At 52.8% G+C, this 24,656-nt stretch overlaps 1 protein-coding gene across 4 annotated transcripts in view; it reads left to right on the forward strand.

The window, feature by feature from the left end:
* NAV1 (neuron navigator 1) overlaps positions 1-24,656 on the forward strand; it is a 210,396-nt gene that overhangs the window by 13,239 nt on the left and 172,501 nt on the right. The window contains exon 2 of one of the 4 annotated variants that reach the window (XM_060091497.1): positions 5,769-5,984. The exons of the other annotated variants lie outside the window; for them this stretch is intronic. The gene's annotated coding sequence lies outside the window, so the exon portion shown is untranslated. The remainder of the gene's footprint in view (positions 1-5,768; positions 5,985-24,656) is intronic. 4 annotated transcript variants of the gene reach the window in all.

Raw genomic sequence — 24,656 nt, forward strand, 5'->3', positions numbered from 1 at the left:
CCGTGCCACTTAGACTGGAAAAAATGAGTAAGTAAAGCGCAGGAGTAGACGGCAGGACCCAGTCCCTTTACTGTAGTCACGCTGCGAACTGTCAGACGTGGTCTGTTCCAATAGGAGGGGTGAAGGGGCACAGGGCGGCTGTGTCTGCACCAGGAAGAGGATGAAAGGGCTCCTGGGGGGCCGGGGCGGGGGCGGAGGGTAAGAAGGAGGTGGGGCAGCGGGGCTCCTACCCTTCCGCCACTTTCCAGTTGTCTGTGCCGGTGATGCGTCCCCCAAACGCCTTCTCCTGCACAGTGGGGACCACCTGAACCCAGCTCGTTTGACTGGTCGAGGGTGGGATGACCTCACCCACATAAGGCGCGGCGCCTGGCCCGTGGAGGGGAGTTCCTTCCGTAACGGGTGCTGTCGGGCCTCCCCGCTCAGGCCCGTGGGAGGCTTCCGTGAGCTGGGAGGAGAAGTTGCTGGCGTGAACCGGTTCTGGTCAACGTCGCCCCTGACCCACCACCTCCGGTCCAGCTGGAGGGACTGTCCCCGTGCCCTCGGAGGGTCCGCCACGGGGGGTGGGGGTACTGCCTGGACCCCTGTGTTGGGTGGGGAGGCCGAGGCTCTGGAGGAGAGCTGGCTTCTCGGTCGAGGAGCTGGGAGCAGGGCTTTGGGGCCAGCCATGGGCAGGGGGGCAAGTCTGCTGGGGCCGGAGTGTGAGGGAGGGGAACCCGGTCGCCTGGAGCTGTGGAAGGTCACCTCCCTCCTGGGGGATTCCGTTTGGGAGCCCTCGGGAACAGGGTGGTGCCTGTCCACTCTCCTCCCCCCGGGCAGGGCCCGGTGCCACCCTCCAGTAAGTGAGGGCAGTGCAGAGGATTCTGGGAGCTGGAGAAGGGATGGGGTTCGCCCTTTGTCTGCAGGTCCTGCATCTTCCCACCGCTGCCACCAGAGGGCGCAGTTGCCCAGCAGAAGCCCAGTCCCCACGCCCTCTCCTGTGTGGGCAGTGGGCAGAGGGCAGCAGCGGGCAGCTCTAAACCTTGGGGGCTGTCCCTTCCTCATCCCACTGCCGGCCCAGCTCTGGCCGTCCTGGGCCAGCAATCAGCAGGCAGGAGCCCAGTGACCCTGCATCCGTGGTGGTTTGGGGTGCCCAGGGGACGGCACACCCCGGAGTGGGGCAGAGGGGGCTGGATTGGCGCTGGGCCCTGGGTTCCTTGCCCCATGGCAGGCCCTGAGACACCGGGACTCCCTGAAACCCTCCTCCTGGTCCATTAGGGCCCAAGTCACTGTCCCACGGCGGGAACCAGGGTCTCCACAATGCAGATCTGTTGCATTGCTGCCTCTGCTCCCTGCAGGGCCTCTTTCCTGGGACTGTGGAAAGCTCCGGGGTCTGTGTCATGAGCCCTGAGGCCAGGTCGCAGTTCCAGGCCAGCCCTGGGGGCACGCAGCGGACAGTGGGCCTGGGGAGGGGTCAGCATCCTGCTGCTTTTCCACCCCCCGAGGGCCCTCCCTTCTGCTCCCAGTCTTCGTTCCCTCCAGAGGTCCTGAGTGGGGCGTCCGTCCAGGGACTGGCTTGGGGTTGAGCTGGGGTGGGGACTTGGTGCTCTGAACCCTCTCTTGCTGAGACCCCAGAGTCCCTGCCTTGACCCCGGGAGCCTCGGGAGGTCCTGCCCTGCCCCGAGTCCTCCTCTTTGCTTTAAAGGGAGGGTGTCGGCAGTCCCCTTACTGCTGGGACGGTGGGATGTTGACAATGAATGGATTGTCCTAAACGTCGTGATTTTTTAATATCGTGAGAGCGGTGATTTGTGGATGGGAAAGAGCAGCAGCTCCCAGCCTAAAGGATGGCGTGGGGAATGCGGGGAATCACCCTGCCCTGCACACATGCTTTGTACTAAAGGGGATGTGGGCAGGCACAGGCCTGGGTTTGAATCCCAGTTCTGCTACTTCGTGGCTGGGTAGCTGACTACGGTGCTTCAGTGTCCTAGGCTGTAAATGATGAGGCTTAAAGATTAAACCTGCAGGGTGGTAGCTGGCACATGGCAGGCCCTCGAGGGACGTTAGCTTCATTTTCCATCATCGTGTGTCTAGGTTTTCCTTCCGAGTCCTTTTGCCCCAGACGTTCTGTCCCAGGGACCAAAGCTGTTTCCCCAGGCTGCAGGCTCCCCTGGGGCCGGGCTCTTTCTCCCGCGTCAGTGTGGGGTTTACTGGAGGGAAGGGCTGTCTCCCCACGCATCCTCGGCCTCTGTAAACTTGGCAGCTAGGCCCTGCCCATCAGACTGGGCGCTGTCTCTGCAGGCAGGGGCTGTGTTTCCTTCTGTGCCCTCAGACTGGGAGCAAGATTTTCAAGGTTGGAACAAAGGCACCTGAGGGTTAAGAGTAGTTCAGTTTGACAGTCGTTGAGGGGCAGGTAGTGGCACCACGTACTCGGTGGGCTCTGAGGGCACTTTTCTAAGGCCGTGTCCAGCCCTGGACCCCGGTGTCGGGTCCTTGTCGGCAGAAGGTGTTTCTTCAGTGGAGGCATCTGGGGTGCACATGCAGAGTTGGCCGGGCTGGATGGAGGCCTGGGAGGCTTTGGATTCCAGGCTCTGGGACTCACCACCCCCCCGCCCCCCATCACAGCAGCCCTTCCGCAGCTGGCCGCACAGGGACGGGGTTGGTGGGCCTGGCCTGGGGTGGGGGAGGGCAGCGGTGTCCTCCCCTCGGGCACAGCTGCATCTCAGCAGGAAAAGATGAAGGGATCCTGGCAGGACTGGCTGCTTTATAAAAGCGCCTGTGACTACCAGCCCCAATCTTCCCGCTGGGTGGGGCTTAAAAGCCTCGTAGGAAGCAGGCCACCCTGGGAATGTGCAGAACAGGCCCCGGCACCTCTTCTGCTTGAGCTAAGGGGGAGGGGCGGGACTCCAGTCTGGGGCGGCTGGAGGCGAGCTGGCCGTTGGGGGTGCAGGCAGGGCAGGGCGGGCTGGTCCTGTCTCTGGTGTTTTGTCTGTAAGGGAACCAGCAGGTCGCCAGGAAGGAAGGTGGGCTCTGAAACCACACACCTGAGTCCGGATGCTGGGCCCTTTGTGCCTGGATGATCTGGGACACGTCATGGGATCTGTCTGAGCATCAGTTTCCTCTTCCAAAAAGTGGGGGTGAAAGCAGCACAGGTGGTGGGCAGTCGATGAGGTAATGCACGGGCTTCATGAGCAGTTTTTGCCAGGATGGATGGCCTGGGCCCTCGACTCACAGCTGCCCTGTCCTGTGGGGAAGCCCTGGGAGGGGGGGAATGTGTGAGGAGGTGACAGACCCATGAAGAGGTGACAGGGTAGGCAGTGGGTGCAGACGTGCTGAGCAGGCAGTATGGGGGTGCTGCCCTGGGCTCACTCCAGCATCTACAGAAGCAAGAAACATTTGTCCTGGGAGGAGCCTCTCCGGACACAGGGGCCCACACTGGGGGTCACTGCCCCAGGAAATCACTCTGGGGCAGCCCAGGCTGGGAGGAGTGGGCAGGCCTGGGCCAGGGGTGAGCACACGAGATCACTCGCCCCAGGATGCTGCCTGGGGGCGGTGGGATCCAGCTCCCTGCTGCAGGTGCAGGGGCATGGCGGGGTGAACCCCAGAGCCCCCTAATCCTGAGGCCAGGCAGAATCGGACGCCTGGAGTGTGTGCTCCAGGCCTGACGGGGCCACTTGACTCTGGACTGACACGCCCCCCCCCCCCCCGGCCCGCCTGTTCTGCTTCTCTGAGCCTCCGTTTCCTCATCTGCAGTGTAAGGGCACTGACTCCTGTTTGAACAGGTGTCGTGAGGCTAAAACGAGGAACCGGGGAAGAGCCATGGAACTGACAAGCAGGGCTTTGCAGGCCGACCCGCCTGGCGGGGCCCCAGCTCTCGCTGGCCTCGCACGGGGTCTGGCCCGTCGGGGCGGGGGCGGCTCCCCTTGGGGAAAGGACCCGTGGTCTGAGCTAATCCTCCTCCACTGGTGCCAGCAGTGCTTTACCCTTGCGGTCCCTCACCTGCAAGGCGGAGCTGTGTGCTCCCATTGCTGCTCTAACAGATTTGCACCGACTTGGTGGCTTTGCCCAACACATGCCTGTGACCCCAGGGCTCTGTAGGTCAAAGGTCCGACAGGGAACCACCAGGCTAAGATCCGGCGTGGCCGGGCTGTGTTCCCTTGGGGGCTCCCGGAGAGCCCGTGGCCTCCCTTAGCAGCTTCTCGAAACTGCTCTTACTCTTTGGCTGGAGGCCCTGCCTCCATTTCTAAGGAGCCTCAGCTGGGCCCTCCGCGTGCCACCCTCTCTCTGTCTCTGCAGCGGGGTGGGAAAGCAGCTCTACTTTGAAGGGTCTGTGGGATTAGATCAGGTCCACCCGCCTCATCCAGGGTAATCTCCTCACTGGCCCTTACCCCTGACCACATCTGCAAAGACCCTTTCGAATGTGTTCACAAGTTCTGAGCATCAGGGCGTCTCTGCGGTCCCGGACCATGGTGGGGAGGGGGTCCCCATCACAGAGAGGGTTGTTGACAGGAGTTAATACGAGTAAACGGGCCGCCCCGGAGAAGGGCTCAGAGAGTGTCTGTCTGGCTGTTGTCTCAGCGTCACCGCTAGTTCTCAGCTGCTTTCCTGAGGGAGAAGCTGCAGCTCCAGTGTCACTCTCCCTGTGCCCCGGTGTCCTCACCATCAGAGGGTCTGGGCAGCTCCAGCTCCAGGCCGAGGAGACACACAAAGTCCCCTTGTGCTGCTCGAGGGCGGCTGCCAGCAGCGGGCACGGGGCCCGGCCCAGGCTCTCCCGGGGATGCGGCATCCACCCAGATTGCGGGGGAACAGAAGGGCTCCTTCTTCAGAGGGCAGCAAGGCTCCAGGCGGACCCCCGAGGGAACTGAAGCCCCTCTGTGGGGAAGAAACCCTCCGTTGTGAGCAGCCTTGCTGTTTGCAAAGCGTTTTACAATCATTTTTATTAGCGGAGCCCCGGGGATCCAAGGACAGTGGGAGGCTGTCACCCACCCCCGCCTCCCCGGAGGACACTGAGGCTCCCACGACCAGAGGCCAGACCCCCGGGCACACGAAGGAGAGGATTTGACCAGCATTGCGTCACCAGAGGAGCCGGACGTTCCCCCCAACACCCCCCCACCCCGTTCACTGAACCGAGCCCAAAATCAACGCCCACACGCCCCGCGGCCCCTCTCAGGCTTCTCTCTAAAAGACCAACTTGCAATGCCGCCGCCTCCTGTCCGGTCCTTCTCTCAGATGCCCTGTGTCCTCCCCCTCGGCTCTGGGCCCTCCCATCACATCCGGACCTCTCCCCACCCCGAGCACACACACAATCTGACAGCTTCCCTGAGGAGTCCTCCCCTCGCCCCCCGAACACCCGGCAGCTCCACCCTCACCCCAGTTCAGTCGGAGGTCCGCACCAGGCCTGTGGCCTCCAGGAAGCCCACCGCACTCCCCAGCGCCCCACTCTTGCTCCCCCGGCCCCTCAGGGCCCCGCTGTCCCGTGGCTGTACTAGCCCTCGCGGGGCTTTCTCCCCAGCCCACCACGGGCACACACAGACCCCCTCTTCCCTTGGGAATCAACAGTGTTGCACCACAGACTCCCTGCCAGGGTTCCTTTCCCCTCTAAGTTTTAACAATTTTTTTTTTTTTTTTTTTTTTTTGCTGATTGCTGGAGCTCACGATGGGGCAATAGAATAGCCGCCACCCCCTCCAGAAGTGACAGGTTACCTCCCTGCTGGTCTCTCTTTTCAGGCAGGCTCCTCTCTCACAGTGTCACTCCCTGCCTACAGTTCTGTGTCTTTTGTTTAATGTTTTCTCAGGCATTTTCCATATCAAGCAAAGCTCCGTACACACGCTTTTGAACGTTCTTCTTATGGGTGTTCCATAATTTGCTCGGCGGTCTGGGATCCCAAACCACAGGGTGCTGGCTTCGTTAGTCGGTGTTTTGGAAAAGACCACCCCTACCCCCAACCTCTGGAAGACAAAAGAGATGACCAGCTGCTCTTCACGGGACTCTGATTACGATCTGGAACCAGGTGGAGTTTGGAAATCAGGGTCGCGCCCTCCCCACACCCTACCCTTCCTGCGGGACACTGGGCAGAGCAGTTGGCTGCAGGGGGCTGACAAACACCCCACCCTGCTCGTGGGGAAACAGCTTCTGTGGGTGCAGGTGGTTGTCTCTGCTGGGTTCTCTGATGAGGCTGTCCGCAGACTCGAGGCGTGTTTGTGGTCAGAGGGGCGCCGATGAACGGGGCTCTCAGCCCGCTCGGGGGAGAGGGGCTACCAGGTGGCTCAGGGCTGGGAAGATGCTGGGCTCTGCCCGCACCCCCAGCTCTGCTGCCACGCAGCTCAGCGAGGTGTCTTGGGCTCTGTCTGGTCTGATTAAACCAGCAATCGGGGTCCCTGTGTGTATAGACAGCTGTGTGTACATGTGCCCCGGGCCGTCTGAGGCCCAAGGAGTGAGACCCACAGCTCCCTGGGACCTCCCTTCGAAGCCCACGTGGCCAGTGCCGCCCGTAAGGGCTGTGGCTCCACACACACCTACTTCCCCAGCCACGTCTGCACCCGGGCGTGCACACGGTCCCCGGCCGCACTTCTGGAATGCCCTTCTCTACACGGTGCGGACCCACACGAGGGTCAGACCGGGAGACGGAGCCTCCCCGAGCGCTCTCACTGGCTGTGCGGTCAGCTGTGTCCCACCGTCGTCCTCCATCAGACCCCGACAGGCGCTCTGACCCCCTGAGTCCTGGGCCGGAGGCTGCCCCGGCCATCAGAGGAGGCGTGGCGGGCCCCCGGAGAGCAGGGAGACGGTGCGGGCTGGAGTGCGGGGGGGGGGGGGCGGGGGGCGCAGCAGCCACGGGCTCTCCCTGCCCCTGCAGCGTGGGGAGGGGCTGGCCTCAGCCCAGAGCGAACCCCTCGTGCGGTGGCCGTGTTCCGGGGACAGCTCTTCTTGTCCCCAGGTGGCAGGTCCCCTGGGAAGATCTGGGCTGCTCATCCCAGAGTCCTGGCGCCTGAATCTGTACTTCCCGGAACGTTCCAAAGCCTACTTGTTAACACAGCGTCAGCACCCACTCCCACCTCCACCGCCCCCTGAAGCTGCGGCCCTGATCCCCGTCTGATCAATGCTGTATCTGTCCCTTCTGAGTTTTGGGCGGTGGCACGTCCGGCCCCATCTGGGCCCCGTGCAGTTCCTGCGAGGACCTCCGTGCTGCCTGCACACACGGACCCAGACATGCTGCCTGCGTGATGGGCTGGGCAGACGTGGGTTCAACAGTCACTGTGGCCGTTAGGCGTGTGGTTTTGCCTCCTCGGGCCTCAGTTTCCTCACCTGTAAAGTGGGAATGTTAATGACAGTCACTCCATGAAGTCATCTGGATTCAACAAGAGAATGTGAGTGACACCTGTGTGCATGGAGCCTGTCCCAGGGTGTGTGCTCAGAGGGGCTCCATTGCAGGGGCTCTGAGCCTCAGGCTGCTCACTGACCCCCCTTCCCCAGCGTCTATCTGGTCTGAAAGTCCAGACGTGCCTTGTGCGCACACAGAATTTTCCGGGGGGGCCTTCTAGACCCTGGGGAGGCAGAGCCCTGGGGCCGGATGGCTGTGTAGGGTGGGTCCCCCTCCACTCACCCCCTCCCAGCTGCTTCCTGTTAGCAGGACACCCGGGAGAAGCGTGTTTCCTCCCTGCACTGGGCAAACCCCGGCCATTCCCTCACCCCCAGGACCTCTGTTGGGCCCTGTCAGCAGCCCTGAGGAAAGGGCTGAGCTGGCTGGAGGCTTGTCCGAGGTGGACAGCCAGCCCTGGCCAGAGATGCTCAAATGATCCAGGCTTGGGGCTGACGCTGGGTGGGCCACCATGGGCTTTGTTCCAGGGGGAGTCTGCCTGCCACCTCCTGGTACCCAGGGCAACGGTGCGGGGCATCACAGCCAGTGAGAGCCCCTCTGATGCTGGGGCCGGCCCCAAAGGGGCTTGGATTTGTGAAGGATTTTGATGTCCAGAACTGACATCACCTTCTGTTCTTGAAGCAAATGACTCCAGGGATCTCGAAGCACTTGACGCAGCCCCAGGGGCACTCAGAGGGTGTCATGGGCCCCTGACCTTCTCTTCACTTCCAGGGTTGTTGAAGCAACCCTCTGTGATCTGACACCGTGTGGGGCGTTCTAGACTGCCAAGGGTGTGTCTGCGTTTAAACAATTACCTAGGAAGAGGCGGGAGGGCCAAAATACAGTCCGTGGGCCTGAATGGGGTCACTTTACTACAAAGGACACTGTACACAGTGGCAGAGCTTGAAAAGAACACAAGGCTTCAGCGACAATGCATTAGTGTTAATTTTCTGACCGTGAAGGTTGGGTGGTGGTTACGTAGAAGGTACGGGCTCTAGGAAGTAAACACTACCGTAATGTGGGGTGATGACCTAAAGTCAGCAATTTACTCTCAAATGGTTCGGGGAGGGGGGAAGGTTCTTTGTACTAAAACTTGGAACGTTTCTCTAATTTTAAGGTGGTTTCCAAAAAGTTAATAAAAAATAAACAGAAAAGGTAAAGAAACAAAATTAAAACTACAGCTTTCCACGGACCCGACCTGAGCTTTTTTACATGTTGGGATGTCTCTTGTCCTTCAGGTGTATTTTCGTTCTTTTGCTATTTTAGGCCTGGCTTGAATGCACACAATCTAAGTGATTGACACAAGGCATTGTTGAAGAATATAAACATCACAAATCTGCCACAAACCGAGGTCACTTGGATTCTTCCCACAGACCCGGAGTTCATACCTAAATTGGGGCAAGTGGGGCAGGGGAGTAGTTGCAGGAAGGGGACTGTGTCCTTAAGCTCGAGAAAGGGCTGATGGGATGATTCTGGTGGAAAAAATCATCTAGGGAAAGTGCAGTGATGCTGGGAGCTTGTGGGGCAGCACAAAGAAAAGGGTGCTGTTCCCGGGGGTGGGGGGCCCCCCTCAGGGTGCATTAGTAAGTCCTTCCAGCCTCCCTGTCAGAGCGCTTCCTTAGCTCAGCTGGACCCCCTCCGAGACCCTGGCAGAGGGCAAAGAACCAGGCCCTGGAGGCTTCCGACCACTGGTGGCCCACAAGTCAGTTTACTCCTCATCTGCAGTTTACCTGCAAAATAAAGGGAAACCTATCACCTGCCCGCCTGGCCCACGGGATTATTGTGAGAACCCAGTGAGGTAATACATGTGAAGATGTTCTAACCCTAAAATACGGTATCTGTTTTATTCATTACGATTTATAAGTTAGTGTTTAGATCGTTTACTAGGATGTGTTTATTATGATAGTGGCGCTGCAGCCGTCCTGGTGGAAGCCCCTGGCCTCTCTTGTGTCCTGATTAACCTGACCTGGAAAACACCAAACAAAAAATTAGAGCAGGTTCCCTTCCTAGTAGGCTCACGTGCAGGCCGTGCCCAGGGCCACCCCTCCCTCCCTTGCAGGGCAGCAAATCCAAAGAGCAAGCAGCTGCCAGGGTCAGGAGGGCTTGGCAAGACAGCCCTGAATCCGGTCCCCTCCAGTTCCGGGGGCATCTGGCCACACACCCCGTCCTTATCTGGCCTGCAGTCCCAGGAGGCACAGGTCGGCTGGTGGGAAGGGGCCCCGCAGCCGGGCGCACGCCCTCCGGAGTCTGTCTTTAGAGGAGACAGGAGGTGAGTCTTCAGAGCGGCTGTGGGACATTTGCCTCGTGCCCGGGGGCGGGACACAGGGCTTTTCCGCCCTGTTCACCACCTGGCTTCTGCTGGAGGGTGTCCCCAGGCTGGCTGAGTGCTGAGACCTGGGTGGCGGTAGCCCTTTCCCGCCCCTGAGCGCGGGCCTGCTCCCGTGAGTGCAGGTGTGGGAGCGCGTGGCCTCCGGGAGTTCCGGTCCCTGGAACCCGGGCCGGACAGCGTGGCCTATTTTCTAGCACCAGCTCTGCCGCTGACCCTGGTTGCCCGTTGCTAAGGCAACCGAGCCTCACAGCATCTCGGCACCCATTTCCATTGTGTCTACGTGCACCCCGCCCCGGCCAGGACGGAGGTGCCTGGGGCTGCTCCGTCCCTGCCAGGCCTGGTGACCGTGGCCTGGTGACAGTGTGTGTGCTCTCAGTGCACCCCGAGCCACACTGTCTTGCGGCACTGGGCTTGGCCAGGCCGGAACCTCCCGTGCCCACAGCGTGATGGGGGGCGTCGGGCCACCTCCTGGAGCCTGGTCCTCACCAGTGACGCCGCCCAGGCAGTGGTGGGGTTGCTGTGAGCATGACATGAGATGGGGATGAGGTCGTGCAGGCAGGGCTCCAAGCACAGAGCCTGGCGGGTTGTAGGTGCCGACCAATAAGTGGCAGCTCCCTCCCTTCCGTGCGCCGTCCTGGCTCACCTGCCTGAAGACAGTGTCTGCATCTACTGAGCAACTTCTGGGCTTCTGCGGGGGTGGGGGGTGACTTGCCCGCGTTTGCAGCACAGCCGAGGGGCCAGGCCCGGGCAAAGGGGGCCCCGGGGTGAGGACCCTGGGCCTCTGGCTATGGGACCCCAACACTGCAACTACAGGGACCCCTAGATGGTCCACAGTCAAGAACAGGGGGCCTGGCCAGCCTTCTGTTTTGCCGGGAATTGCTTATTATAGTTTTATTTTTCTTGTGCAGTAAGTTTCCCTTCCTAATATGGTTTTGTTTATCCCACTATTAAAGGGGGATTACCTAGGAATTTACCCTAAGTAAGTGATCATCAGTGTGTACAGAGATCTAGCAGCAAGAATGTTCCCTGCAGGATCGTTTATCACAGTGGAAAGGCTGCAAACAGTGTGAGCGGGCCCAGCACCAGGGGTGCCGACGACATCCCGGTCCAGCCGTGGGCAGGAGGGGACCATCTGCTGTGCCGCGTGCATCCCGGGGAGCGTTCGTTCATTCGTCCTGTCATCCTTCCACCTCCCTGTAATTGTCCATGCGGCTCACGTCCACTGAGCACCTTCGGAGCAAAGGCCTTTACAACAGAGTGTTTTATTCACGTGTGTGTGGATGAGTGTGATCAGAGATGCCGTAGAAAAGTCGGGGGTTCGTGATGGGATGGTGAGGACACTGGGGGAGCAGGGATGTTGGAACACCTCCAGGCTGAGGCGTGCAAGGTGCCGCGTGGCGGTCGTGTGGTGACCAAACCCTCTCCAGCCTGCAGCACTGCAGGTCCCAAGCTGTATTCTTAGCTCCTGAGAACATCGTGGGCCAGGACAAGCTCGGGACTGGAGTCCAGAGACCCAGGTGCGAATTCCTCCTCCATCCTGAGGCCTCTGCTGCCGTCAGTGAAATGGGGACTTTAATGCCTGTCTGACCTACTTCCAACAAGTCCTCACTGGGTGCCAAGGAGGCCTTGCAGGGCCCTCTCTAACTGCAGGAGGACATGCAGGGTTAGTGTTTCCAGGACGAGAAGCTCTTTGCCCCAGCAGATGCCCTCAGGCATGGTGTCCAGCTGTGTCCTTCTGGGTGTCCCCTCGCAGCTGTCCAGCTCTTGCCTCTCCCCATCCCATCCAGGCTTTTCCCATCGGACCCGGGCCAGGCTCTGTGAGCCCGGCACCCAGGCCAGGCCACCTGAAACCGCCGTCATCATGGGAGCCTCCACGGATGGGCCCTCCCCTCAAAAGTAAATAATCAAACTTTGTTTAAAACCCCGATGTAGTGTTTATTTGTGTTGGTCAAGCTCAGATTGAATTACATGTGCACAGGGCCTGTCCCTGAGGAATTTACCAACTTGGCCAGACACCCTGACTGATTCAGAGGACGTACAGGCAGCGGGACATCCAGCCAAGGCAGGCCGCGGGGAGCTGGCCCAGAATACGGCTGCTGACCCCAGAGAACTTTTTGTTTGTTTCCTGATGAGGCTGTGTGTGCGTGCGTGTGTGTGTGTGTGTGTGCGTACACATGTGCATGCACCCATGCCATATTTAAACTCTCTCAAGGAGAAGGAAGGAAAGAGGGAGGGAGGGAACAAAAGCAAATCTTGGAAGAGGGGCCACGTGACCCCGGGTACAGCCGTGTGCAGCCCCTGCCCTGCCCTCTTCTGGACCGGCTTTTCCTGGCACCATCCCTCACACAGAGTTTTTGTCACCCCCTCCCATCTCACACACAACCCCCCTTGCTGTCTTGCAGTCAGGACCCTCCATAATGAGAGAGCAATGCCCACATTGCCGGCCTGCCTTCCCCTGCGGTCGGCCCCAGACGTGGCTGCCCTGGGTGTGGCCACAAGGAAGCCTAGACCAGCTCAGCAGTAGGGCCGCCAGCCGCTGGCCCAGGCAGTTTTGTGGCTTTGCATGGCCTCCACTGACTTCAAGAGCCCACCCTTCCCAGAAGGCAGCTGTACGTGGTGGGGTCAGCCCCTGCCCACTCTGCCCGGTGGGGTGAGGGAAGACCCGGCCATAGCCCCCCAGCTGCCCCGAGCCAGCCCTCGGGGCCACCCGGTCTCTAGACGGCCTGGTCCAGCCCAACCCACAGCAGCTCTGTCCAGGAAATTCTAAGAGAGACCCCGACAGCACAGCTGCTCTGAGAGTGGACTCTAGGGCCAGATTTCTGGGTTCAAGTTCTGGTGTCTGCTCTTTGGAGCTGTGTAACCTTGGGCAAGCCGTTTAACCTCTCTGGGACTTTGTTTCTTCATCTGTAAAATGAGGACAATAGTGGCATCTGCCAGGTTCTCGAGGTAGTTAGATGAGCTCTTATATGAAAAGTATGTAGAATTGTGCCAGGGACCTGAGGAAAGCTGTGGGCGGTCACATGTTTAGTTTTTTAAGAAAACTGCCCAACTGTTTTCCAAAGTGGCTGCACCATTTTACATTCCCACCAGCAGCATACAAATGATCCAGTTTCTCTGCATCCCCCTCAGCACTTGGTGGTGTCACTGTTTTTACATTTTAGCTGTCCAATGTCTGTGTGGTGATACCTCACTGTGGCTTTAATTTGCATTTCCCTGATGACTAAGGATACTGAGTTTCTTTTCATGTATTTACTTAACAGTCTGTGTATCTTCTTTGGTGAAATGTCTCTTCACATCTTTTGCCCATTTCCTAATTGAACTGTTTGTTTTTTGACTATTGAGTTTTGAGAGTTCTTTATGTATTCAACGTACTACTAGTCCTTTGCTGGATGTGTAATTGGAAAGTATTCTCTCCGACTCCATAGCTTGTCTTTTCATCCTCTTAACAGCGTCTTTTGCCAAGCAAAAGTTTTCAATTTTTGACGAAGTCCATTTTTTCTGCTTTTCCTTTTATGGATTGTGCTTTTGTTATCAAGTCTAAGAACTCTCTGCCTAGACCTAGATCCCAAAGATGTTTTCCTGTTTCCTAGAAGTTTTGTAGTTCTATGTTAAACATTTAAGCCCATGATCCATTTGAAATTGACTTTTGTGTAAGGTGTAAAACACAGGTTGAGGTTCATTTCTCTTTTCCTCTTCTTTTTCTGTTTTTTCTTCTTTTTGAGGTTCATGTCTTCGCCTATGGATGTCCAGTTGCTCCAGCATCATTTGTTGAAAAAGTTATATTTCTTCCATTGAATTGCTTTGCACCTTCGTCACAAATCAGCTGGTCATATTTGTGCCTGTCTATCTGTGACTTCCTTCTTCGGTTCATCATTGATCTCTGTGTCTACCCCTCTGCCAATAACACACAGCCTTGATTATTATTGCTATAGAGTAATTATCAAAATTGGGTAGACTGATTCTTCCTACTTTATTCTTCTTTCTCAAAATTGTTTTCGCTATTCTAGTTCCCTTATGTTTCCGTATAAATTTTATAACATTTATATCTACAAAAATTCCTGCTGCCATTTTTTTTTTTTTTTTTTTTTGCGGTACCCGGGCCTCTCACTGTTGTGGCCTCTCCCGTTGCGGAGCACAGGCTCCGGACGCGCAGGCCCAGCGGCCATGGCTCACGGGCCCAGCCGCTCCGCAGCATGTAGGATCCTCCCAGACCGGGGCACAAACCTATGTCCCCTGCATCGGCAGGCGGACTCTCAACCACTGCGCCACCAGGGAAGCCCCCTGCTGCCATTTTGATAGCAATTGTGTCAAACCTGTATATCAGTTTGGGAGTAACTGACATCTTTCCTGTGTTGAATCTTGAAATTTCTGAACATGATATGTCTTTCCATTTATTTAGATCATCTTTGATTTCTTAATCAGCATTGTGTAGTTGTCAGCCTACAAAACCTGTACATGTGTTATTAGATTTGCTCCTAAGTATTTCTTTTTTTAAAACTAGTGGTAAATACACATAACAAAATTGACTGTCTTGACCATTTTTATGTGTACGGTTCAGCTGTGCTAAGTGGAGGTACACTGCTATGCAGGGCATCTCCAGAACTCTTTCCTCTTATAAAAGTGAAACTCCACTAAGCAACAACTCTCCATTTCCCGCTCCCCCAGGCCCTGCCAGCCACCCTTCCTCTTTCTGCCTCTATGAATTTGACCCTAGGGACCTCACAGAAGTGGAATCACACAGTATTTGCCTTTTTGTGACTGGCTTATTTCACTTAGCATAATGTCTTCACGGTTCATCCATGTGGTAGCATGTGTTCAGAGTTACTCCCTTTTTAAGGCCAAATAATATTCCATTGTATATATATGTACCACACTTTGTTTATCGATTCAGCCATTGATGGACACTTGGGTTGCTGCCACAGCCCAGCTATTGAGAACAATGCTGCTATGAACATGGTGTACAAATATCTCTACAAGACTGTTTTCAATTCTTTTGGTTATATATCCAGAAGTGGAATTGCGGATCATATGGTAATTCTATGTTTAGAGGACCTGCTATGCTGTTTTCCATTGCGGCTGCACCATTTCACATTCCCACCAACAGTGCACAAGGGTTCTGTTCCAATTTCTCCACATCCTCACCAACACTAGTTATTTTCTATGTTTTCTTTTTTTATAGTAGCTGTCCTAGTGGATGTAAGGCTGTATCTCATTGTGCATTTCCCTAATGATGAGTGATTTTGAATATCTTTTCATATGCTTCTTGGCCATTTTTATATCTTCTTTGGAGAAATGTCTATTCAAGTCCTTTGCCCATTTTTAAATTGTGTTTGTTGTTGTTGTTGTTGTTGTTGAATCTTAGGAGTTCTATATATATTCCAGGTATTCCTTGTCAGATATATAATTTTCAAATATTTTCTCCCATCCCATAGGTTGCCTTTCCACTCTGTTGGTTGTGTCCTTTGACGCACAGAAGTTTTAAATTTTGAAATAGTCCAGTTTGTCTATTTTTACTTTTGTTTCCTGTGCTTTTGGTGTCATATCTTTTGTAGCAATGCAAGTAGTATTATAAATATTGGCTTCTATGTGTTTATTGTTAGTCTATAAAAATGCAATTGATTTTTCCATGTTTATCTTGTATCTGGTGACCCTGCTGAACTCACTTATTAGTTCTAGGAGTTTTTCTTGTAGATTCCTTGGGATTTTCTTCACAGTCATGTCATCTGAAAATTGGAATAATTTTTTTCTTCCTTTCTGATCTGATGGCTCTTATTACTTTATCTCGCCTTATTGCATTGGCTAGAATTCCCAGCACTGTGTTAAATAAGAGTGATGGGAGTGGACATCTTTGCCTTATTTCCAGTCTTAGGGGTAAAGCATTGAGTACGTTAGCTGTAGGACTCGTGTAGATTATCAAGTTGAGGAAGTCCTCCTCTATTCCTATTTTTCTGAGAGTTTTTTAAAAAATCATAAATGGGCATTGATTGTTGTCAGATGTTCTTTCTGCATTGATTGATAGGACCACATGATTTTTCTTTGTTATCTTGTTAAAATACTGGATGACATTGATTGATTTTTGAATCCTGAACCAGCCTTGCATCCCTGCAATGAACCCCATCTGATGACAGTGTATAATGCTTTCTATATATTGCTGAATTCTATTTGCTAATATTTTAGTAAGGATTTTCATGTTTATATTCATGAGGGATATTGGTCCACAGTGGGGTTTCTTTGGTACTCTCTTTGGTTTTGGTACTGGAGTAATTCATTTCATAAAAGTTTCAAAAAGAGGGAAGTGTTTCCTCTTCTATTTTCTGGAAGAAATTATGTAAAATTGGTGTTACTTCTTCTTTAAATATTTGCAGAATTCTCCAGTGGAACCATCTGGAGATTTCTTTTGGGGGAGTTTTAAAATTTTGAATTCAGCTTCCTAAATAATTAAATGGTTATTCAAATTATCTATTTCATATTGGATGAGTTATGGTATTTTGTGTTTTTCTAGTAATTCATCCATTTTGTCTAAGTTGTCAAATTTATTTGTGACTTGAGTTGTCAAATTGTGTAGACTTGTTTTTATTATTCCCTTATTATCCTTCTGATGTTTGCAAAGTCTGTAGTGATATCCTCTGTTTCATTACTGATATTCATAATTTATGTAGTCTCTCTATTTTTCTTTGTCAATGTTGTTAGAGGTTTGTCAATTTTATTGATCTTTTCAAAGAATTAGTTCTTTATTTCATTGATTTTCTTTATTGTTTTTCTGTTTTTAGTTTCATTGATTTCTGTTCTTATCTTCACTATTTCCTCCCTTCTGCTTGCTTTGGGTTCATTTTTCTCTCCTTTTTACAGGATCTTGAGATGAGAACTTAGATGATTGACTTGAGGCTTTTTCTCTTTTCTAATGTACGTATAATGCTATAAATTTTCCTCTCAGCACTGCTTTAGCTGTGTTCCACAATTTTGATATGTTGTATTTTCATTTTTTATTTAGTTCAATTTATTTTTTCATTTTTCTTGAGTTCCTTCTTGACTCTTAGATTATTTAGAAGTGTGTTGTTTACTCTGGTTTTTGTGGAGTTTTCTGTTATCTTTCTATTACTGATTTCTAGTTTGATTTCACTGTGACCAGAGAACACACCCTACATAGATTCTACTCTTTGAAATTTGTTGATGTTTGTTTTATGACTCAGAATATGGTCTACAGTACGTGTTCCAAAAGCACTTGAAAATAATGTGTATTCTGCTGTTATTAGATGAAGTGTCTATAAATGCTGACTAGATCCTATTAGTTAATGATGTTGTTGAGTTCTGTCCTTGTTGGTTTTCTGTCTAGTTGTTCTACCAGTTGTTGAGAGAGGAGTGTTGAAAATCAAGCTGTAATTGTGGATTTGTCTATTTCTTCTTTCAGTTCTATTGGTTTTTGCCTTACATATTTTGCAGTTCTGTTGTTTGGTACATACACAGTTTGGATTGCTGTCTTCTTGGCAGATTGATCCTTTTATCATTATATTATAATATCCCTTTCAGTCTCTAGTAATCTTTTTTGCTTTGAAGTCTACTTTATTTGATATCAATATACTCATTCCTGCTTTTCTTTGATTAATTTTACATAATTCTTTTACTTTCAACCCACCTATATTGTTATATTTGAAGTAAGTTTCTTATAGACACCATATTGTTGCATTTTGTTTTTTAATCCATTCAACCAATCTGTATCTTTTAATTAATATATTCAGACTGTTTACAATTATGTAATTATTGATGTGTTAGAGATTAAGTCTGCCATTTTATTTTTTGTTTTTTGCTTGTTCTCTCTGTTTTTTATGCCTCTATTTTGTTTTTCCTGCCTTCCTGTGGGTTACTTGAACATTTTTTAGAATTCCATTTTAATTTATCTGTAGTTTCCTATATATATAAAAATTTATTTATTTATTTTTGGCTGTGTTGGGTCTTCGTTTCTGTGCGAGGGCTTTCTCTAGTTGCCTCGAGCGGGGGCCACTCTTCATTGTGGTGCACGGGCCTCTCACTATTGCGGCCTCTCTTGTTGTGGAGCACAGGCTCCAGACACGCAGGCTCAGTAGTTGTGGCTCATAGGCCCAGTTGCACCATGGCATGTGGGATCTTCCCAGACCAGGGCTCGAACTCGTGTCCCCTGCATTGACAGGCAGATTCTCAACCACTGCACCAACAGGGAAGCCCCTGTAGTTTTTTAATTGAGATATAATTGACATATAATATTAGTTTCAGGTGTACAACATAATGATTCAATATTTATGTATATTGCAAAATGACCACCACAATGTCTTTATTTTTTTTAAACTTTCAGTCTTTCACATTCAGTCTTTTTCTTTCAATATCTATCTATCTATTTATTTATTTATTTGGTTGTGTGGGCTCCTTAGTTGCGGCACGTGAGCTCCTTAGTTGCGGCACATGGGCTCCTTAGTTGTGGCATGTGAACTCTTAGTTGTGGCATGCATGTGGGATCTAGTTCCCTGACCAGGGATCAAACCTGGGCCCCCTGCATTGGGAGTGCTGAGTCTTATCCACTGCACCACCAGGGAATTCACCACAATAAGTCTTATGATTATCTTTGCGTAGCTTTTTTAGTGGTTGCTACAGGTATTAAATTACATATACATACTTTATCACTGCCTCCTGGTGTTTTCTTATTACCAATTTGAGGGAAGTATAGAAACTTTACTTCTTTTTCTATCCCTTTACCTTCCCCTGTTTATAACATAATTGTCGTATTTCCTTTATATACATTTAGGACATGAGACTGTGTTATAATTTTTGCTTCAAACATCAAACATAATTTAGAAAATTCAAGAGAAGGAAGCCTTATTGCATTTACCCATATTTTTGCTTAATGGGTTTTTTCTTCCTTCCTGATATTCCAAGATTTCTTCCCTTTCATATCCTTTCTGTTTAGAGAACTTCTTTTAGCCATTCTTTTCTTCTGGCAACAAATGCTCCTGGTTTCCCTTCATCTGAGAATGTTCTTGATTTTCCCATCATTCCTGAAGGATATTTTTACTGGGTTCTGGGTTGATAGTTCTTTTCTGTTAGTACTTGAAAAATATTGTTCCATTTCCTTCTGGCCTCCACGGTTTCTGATGAGAAATCCATTGTCATTTCAATTGTTTTTTCCCTGTAGATAAGGTTTCCTGTTTTGCTGGCTGCTTTCAAGATTTTTTTTCCTGTCTTTAGTTTGCAGAAGTGTAATTGTGATGTGTCTTGTGAATTTCTTTAGGTTTATCCTGTTTGTCTTTTGCTAAGCTTTTTGTATCAGTAGGTTTATGTCTCTTACCAACTTTGGGACATTTTCTGCCGTTATGTCTTAGAGCAGTGGTCCCCAGCCTTTTTGGCACCAGGGACCGGTTTCGTGGAAGACAATTCTTCTAAAGACCAGTGTTGGGGGGATGGTTCAGGTGGTAATGCAAGCGATGGGGAGCAGCAGATGAAGCTTTGCTCACTTGCTGCTCACCTCCTGCTGTGCGGCCCGGTTCCTAACAGGACACGGACCATGACTGGGGGTGGTGGACCCCTGTCTTAGAGTACTTTGTCGGCTCCATCCCCCTTCCCCTCTCTTACTAGGACCATGAGGACATGAATGAGGTCTTCTGGTCCCTAAGGATATGCTTATTTTTTTCATCATACTTGAGCGGCTCTTTCTGCTGCTCATCCTGGGCAGTTTCTGTTGTTCTGTCTTCTAGTTCACGGATTCTTTGTTCCATCTCTTCCGTTCTGCTGTTGATTTCATCCACTGAGATTTCTATTTCAACTCTTCTATTTTTCAGCTGGAAATTTCCCATTTGGTTCTTTATATCTTCTGTTCTCTGCTCCTCATTGCCACTGGCTGGGGGTGGGCATCCAAGCTCCGCCCTGGGTCTCCACTGACGATGAACTGGGGGTCGTGGCCTCAGTACCAGTGGGTGGGGGGGTCCTGCTCCAACTTGGCCCATTCTGACACCACCCTGTCAGGGGTCTCACTGCAGCTTCCGCCTGGGGAGGGAGGGTGGCCTCTGTTCCCCACTCAGCATTTGCTGGTGTGGGTGGAGGTGGCTGAACTGTGCTATGGGCTGGAATGGAGCAGTTATTGTCCACACGTTTTCTATCTTGCTAGGCTCCCTCTTTCCTGGTCCCTTGGCTGGAGAGAGCGGGCGTTTGTTGGGTCTTTTTTCGTTTGTGCCCGTTGGCGTCACTGAATTGCTGGCTTCTTCAACTCCAAGTCTGGGATACATGAGGCAGAAAGAAAACCCAGGGACCTCACCATCATGAGAACCTCGGGAGGTTCCCTTCCAATCTGGCTTTTTCTCTCCACCTTTTAGGGTGCTCTTGTGTTTGTTTTATGTATGACGTCCAGGGTTTTTAGTTGTACTTCATGGGTTAACAGGGAGAAGTACTCCACAGCTTCCCAGAATTATTTTTGAACACCTGGCTATGCCAACCTTTGGGGATGCAGAGACAAATGAAATTAATTTTTTGCTTTCAAAGAGCTCAAAGAAGAGGAGACAGATGTGCAAACGAATAGATCAAAGAGTGCAGTCTAAGTATTTTGCTGGGAGACTAGATGCCGTGTGCTGGAGGCTGGAAGGCGGTGGGGTGGGGGCAGGGCTGGCTTCTTAGAGGCCGTCATACTTGAGCTAAACTGTGAAAGATAAGCAGACTTCTGGCTGGACACGGTAGGACAGGGCATTCCAGCAGGGAACACAGCAGGTACAAAGGCTTAGAGGCATCAGAAAGCACCAGGGTTCAGATAGCTCCCTGCAGGCTGTTTGCAGAGGCTGGGGCATGGCTGGAAGGGAGGGCTGTGAGGAAACCCAGGAAGCTGGCAGAGGGAGGGAGTGGGGACGACCACAGAGCGCACTGTGTGCTGTGCTAACCTGAAGGTGTAAGCGTGAAGTGATACAGTCGGATTTGTATTCCTGGCCAGTCATCCTGGAAGGGATGACACAGGAAGTGCAGAGGCCAGCGAGCGGGGTTCTGTCAGGGTTCAAGCGAGGGTCGGACGTGGACAGCGGTGGTGGAGGTGGACCGCAGGGATGACCGCGAGGGATACTTAGGAGACAAGATTTGCAGGGTGGAATGGAGGCAGGAGGAGGGAGCCCCGGCTGAGAGAAGGAGGAGTCCGGCTGTGGACGCGCTGGGTCTGGAGAGTCTGAACAGCCCAGTGAGGACGACAGACATGTCTCAGCAGGACGTTAAAGCCGGAGAGAGGAATGGGCTGGGGAACATCACGTGGAGCTGGAAGTGAAACTCATGAAGGCTTTGACACTTGAGATCAGAGAGTTGCCACCATGCTGAGAGGAGGGCGGAGAGGGTCAGAGCAGGCCCCTGGCGAGGCTGGATCAGTCTTACCAGGACCACGTTCCACGTTCCCAGGAGGAAAGCATCACGAGGGGAGCCCGCTCTGTGAGGGATACACAGAGGAGGAAGTAGCTTCCACTGCTGGCGGGAGGACCAGGCACCTGTGGGGCCAGAGGGCCAGCTGGGCAGGCCCGGGGCCTCCTAAGTGCCGCCCACGCTGCCTCCTGAGGGAGAGGGGGAGGGAGGGAGGCCCCCGGTGCCAGGGCTGCGCTGGCAGGACTCAGCCAGGAGCCGGAGCTAGGACCCCGGGCCAGGCTCCTGCAGGGCTCGGCTGTCCCCCGCCACACACGGGGAAGAGCGTGGCGTGAGCAGGGGCAGAGAGCAGGGCCTGGGGCCCAAGGGGCTCAGGAAGGGAGTCCTGTGCAGTGCCTGGGACCTCTGAGGGCTTGGTGACCCCAGGGGAAGTGTGCTCTGCAAGGGGCCAAGGAGAGCGTCGGTGACCTCGGGGAGGGAGCCGAGGCCCATGTCCGCCCGGCCTGGTGACCCGGGGCCTAGCCCTCGACGCCGTCAACAGGCTGGACCCGACCCTGGACACAGCCGCTCCCCTCGTGAAGTCCGAGCTCACACCCACTCCTGATGTCAAGCTCCAGTGCCGGTTGCTCCCCGTCTCCCCAGCCTTTGGAGCCCGTGTGCCACCTATCTCAGCATCTCCCCCGCCGAGGCCTGGGCGGGGCCAGCCCATGTGGGCGTCCCGGGGCTCCTCTCTGCTTGGCCTGGCCCCCGCTGCACCCGGCTCACCCGTGTGGGGACAACGGCCTTGATCCCCGCACTTGGAGAGGGCCTGTTGGGGCAAGGCCCCCGCCAGGACCCAGCATCCCGGTGCCCAGCTGTGTTAATTGTCCAGGCCACCAACAAGCCCAGCCTGTTTCTCGGCTGCAGTTAAGACAGAAAGCTCGTTATCTCCTGCTGTATCATCTGCAGACTCTGCTGAGGGCTTTCTCTCAGGAGCAGCACCTGCAGAGGCCAGTGGAGGTTGGCATTAACCCCTTCCCGGCTGTCGTTGGGACGCTGTGGTCCTAGGAGAGCCAGCTCCGCAGGCAGCTGGGGCTGATGGGAAGGGCTCTGTCACAGCCTCGCTGGGTGACCTTGGGCAGACAGGTGACCTTCTCTGAACCCTGGGAACCCTTTCCTCCCCGCCCTTCTGCCCGGGAAGCTGCTCGAGCTGTCGGCTCCCTTGAGTAACTGTGTACACCCCGGGTCTTACCCAGTTGTGTACGAACAGTGCTTCCCACAGTCGAGACCCTGTGCTTCTAGATGAAGCGTGTACATGGCCTGATGACCAGAGCTGCTTGTGCTGGGGGATCTGCTGGCTGGGACCTTGAACTGCCCAAAGGGACTTGAATTTAATAGGATTTGCAGCCCCATGTCGCAGTGTGTCCTTCAGCAAGTCACTTAATCTCTCTGTTCTCTAGTTTCTTCCTCTGAAAAATTAGGGAATCCAACTGGATAACCTCCGAGATCCTTTCCAACTGAGAAATCCCATTACCCACGATGATTTCTTCTATACAACACAATTTGAGAAGGAAGGAAATGAGCATTTACTGAACCCCTAGCATGTGCCAGGACTTGCACGTGTATCATTTTTCCCATTTTAAATGTGAGGAAATAAGGTTCAGAGAGATTGAATAAGTTGTCCAAAGAGATTGAATAAGTTGTCCAAAGCCAAACATCCAGTACACAGAGGACTCTGGGCTGAACTCCACGTTGATGATGCTGCAAAGCCACTGCTCCTTCCATGACCCCGTGTACTAAGAGGGCTGCCCACCTAAAGGACTCCTTACAAGATGGGGCTGAATGCAGCGGGAGAAGTGACCTAACTTAAGACAAAGCGGTCTGAATTCTGACCCCTTAACTTCTCTGGAATCATGGTTTGTCCAGGAAAGAATGAATGAGAAAGAACCACATTCCCTCTGGTCTCCAGTGTGACTGAGAGATTGCCTGAGATGTGTGTGCAGACCCTGAAAGAAAAATAAAAGAGTTTATATAATCTTCAGGCACTGGGTAAACTGAGCCCAGAGATGGAGCACAGCTGTTAAATCAGCAGCTGCTCCAGGCTGGGATGAGCTTGTGCGCAGCAGAGCCCCCTGCCACCGCTGAGACCCCTCCTGGGCCCGTTTCTAGACTCTCCTGAGTCCACAGAAGCTGGCCTGGGCTTACCCATCGGTCGGCTGACAGGCTGGGACAGCTCGGATGCTTCACCAAGGTCCTGATCCTGGGCCTTTTGCACAGATGGCTAGTCTGCTCCTGAGTCATCCAAAGAGAGGGGTCTGGGGAGAGTCTGGAGCAGACAGGGCTGGAGGGGGTCCAGGAAGCTCTTGGCTGGCTGGCAGGGAGCCCAGACCCTGGAGCCCCAGGAGGGAGGGAGTGGGGGGAAGAGGCCCTGCGTCTGCAAACTGAGGAGCTCGGACGAGTGAGAGGCAGGCCTCGGAGTCCTCACTCTGGAAGCAGCTGACTGAGTTCCTCCCACCCGCCTCCCCAGCCCTTCCCTGCCAAGCCCGGCAGATAAGACGATGCTCCCTGACCGGGTTCCCCACTGGGACCGTCGTCGGGGGCCCCGCTTTTACCCCCCACCCCGTCTCTCAAGATCTGAGCAGCTCCTTGAGGTTGGGCCCTGGGCTGGATGCCCCAGGTTTGAGGATTCTGGATTTGCGGTGCCTCGTCTTTTGCCGAGGGCTTTTCTGTGGAGCATTGAGGGCCCGGGAGCCGCACATCTCAGAGCGTGTCCTGTGGCTTCCACTGCTGCAGGATGTCCTGTGAAGGGGGCACGCAGTTGGGTCCCTGTGGTCAGCTACAGTTTGGAAAAGCAGTCCAGTCCAGCTGCCTCTTGGAATATCTATCCGCATTAACATAGAAAAGGCTCCACAGAATTCTTTATTCACAGGCACCAAAGGAAAAAATCCATAAATTGGATTTGATCAAAATTTACAACTTGGGGGACTTCCCTGGAGGTCCAGTGGTTAAGGCTTCACCTTCCAATGCAGGGGGTGCGGGTTCGATCTCTGGTCGGGGAGCTAAGATCCCACATGCGTCATGGCCAAAAAACCAAAAACATAAAAAAACAAAAGCAATATTGTAACTAATTCAATAAAGAGTTTAAAAAAAAATGTGAAACTTTGGTGTTTCAAAGGACACCATCCAGAAAGTGAAAAGATAGCCCACAGAGTGGGGAAAAGGTTTGCGAATCATATGTCTGAGGAGAGTTCAGTATTCAGAATATATAAAGAACTCTTACACTCAACAATAAAAAAGACAAATAGTAATTTTTAAATGGGCAAAAGACTTAAATAGACATTTCTCCAAAGAAGACATACAAATGGCCAACAAGCACTTGAAAAGATGCTCAACATCATTAGTCATCAGGGAAATGCAAATCAAAACCACAATGAGATGCCACCTCATAGCCACTAGGATGGCTGTTATCAAAAAGACAATAACGAGGGTTGACAAGAATGTGGGGAAATGGGCGCCCTCATACATTGCTGGTGGGAACGTAAAATGGTGCAGTTGCTCTGGAGAACAGTTTGGCAATTTCTCAAAAAGTTAAACACGGAGAGGCCAATTGACCCTGCAATTCTACTTCTTGGTGCGTACCCAAGAGAACTGGATGGGGACAGGTTGAGAATTCC

This window comes from Mesoplodon densirostris, chromosome 2 (assembly GCF_025265405.1).
Source record: "Mesoplodon densirostris isolate mMesDen1 chromosome 2, mMesDen1 primary haplotype, whole genome shotgun sequence".
In the NCBI taxonomy this organism is placed as follows: Eukaryota; Metazoa; Chordata; class Mammalia; order Artiodactyla; family Ziphiidae; genus Mesoplodon; species Mesoplodon densirostris.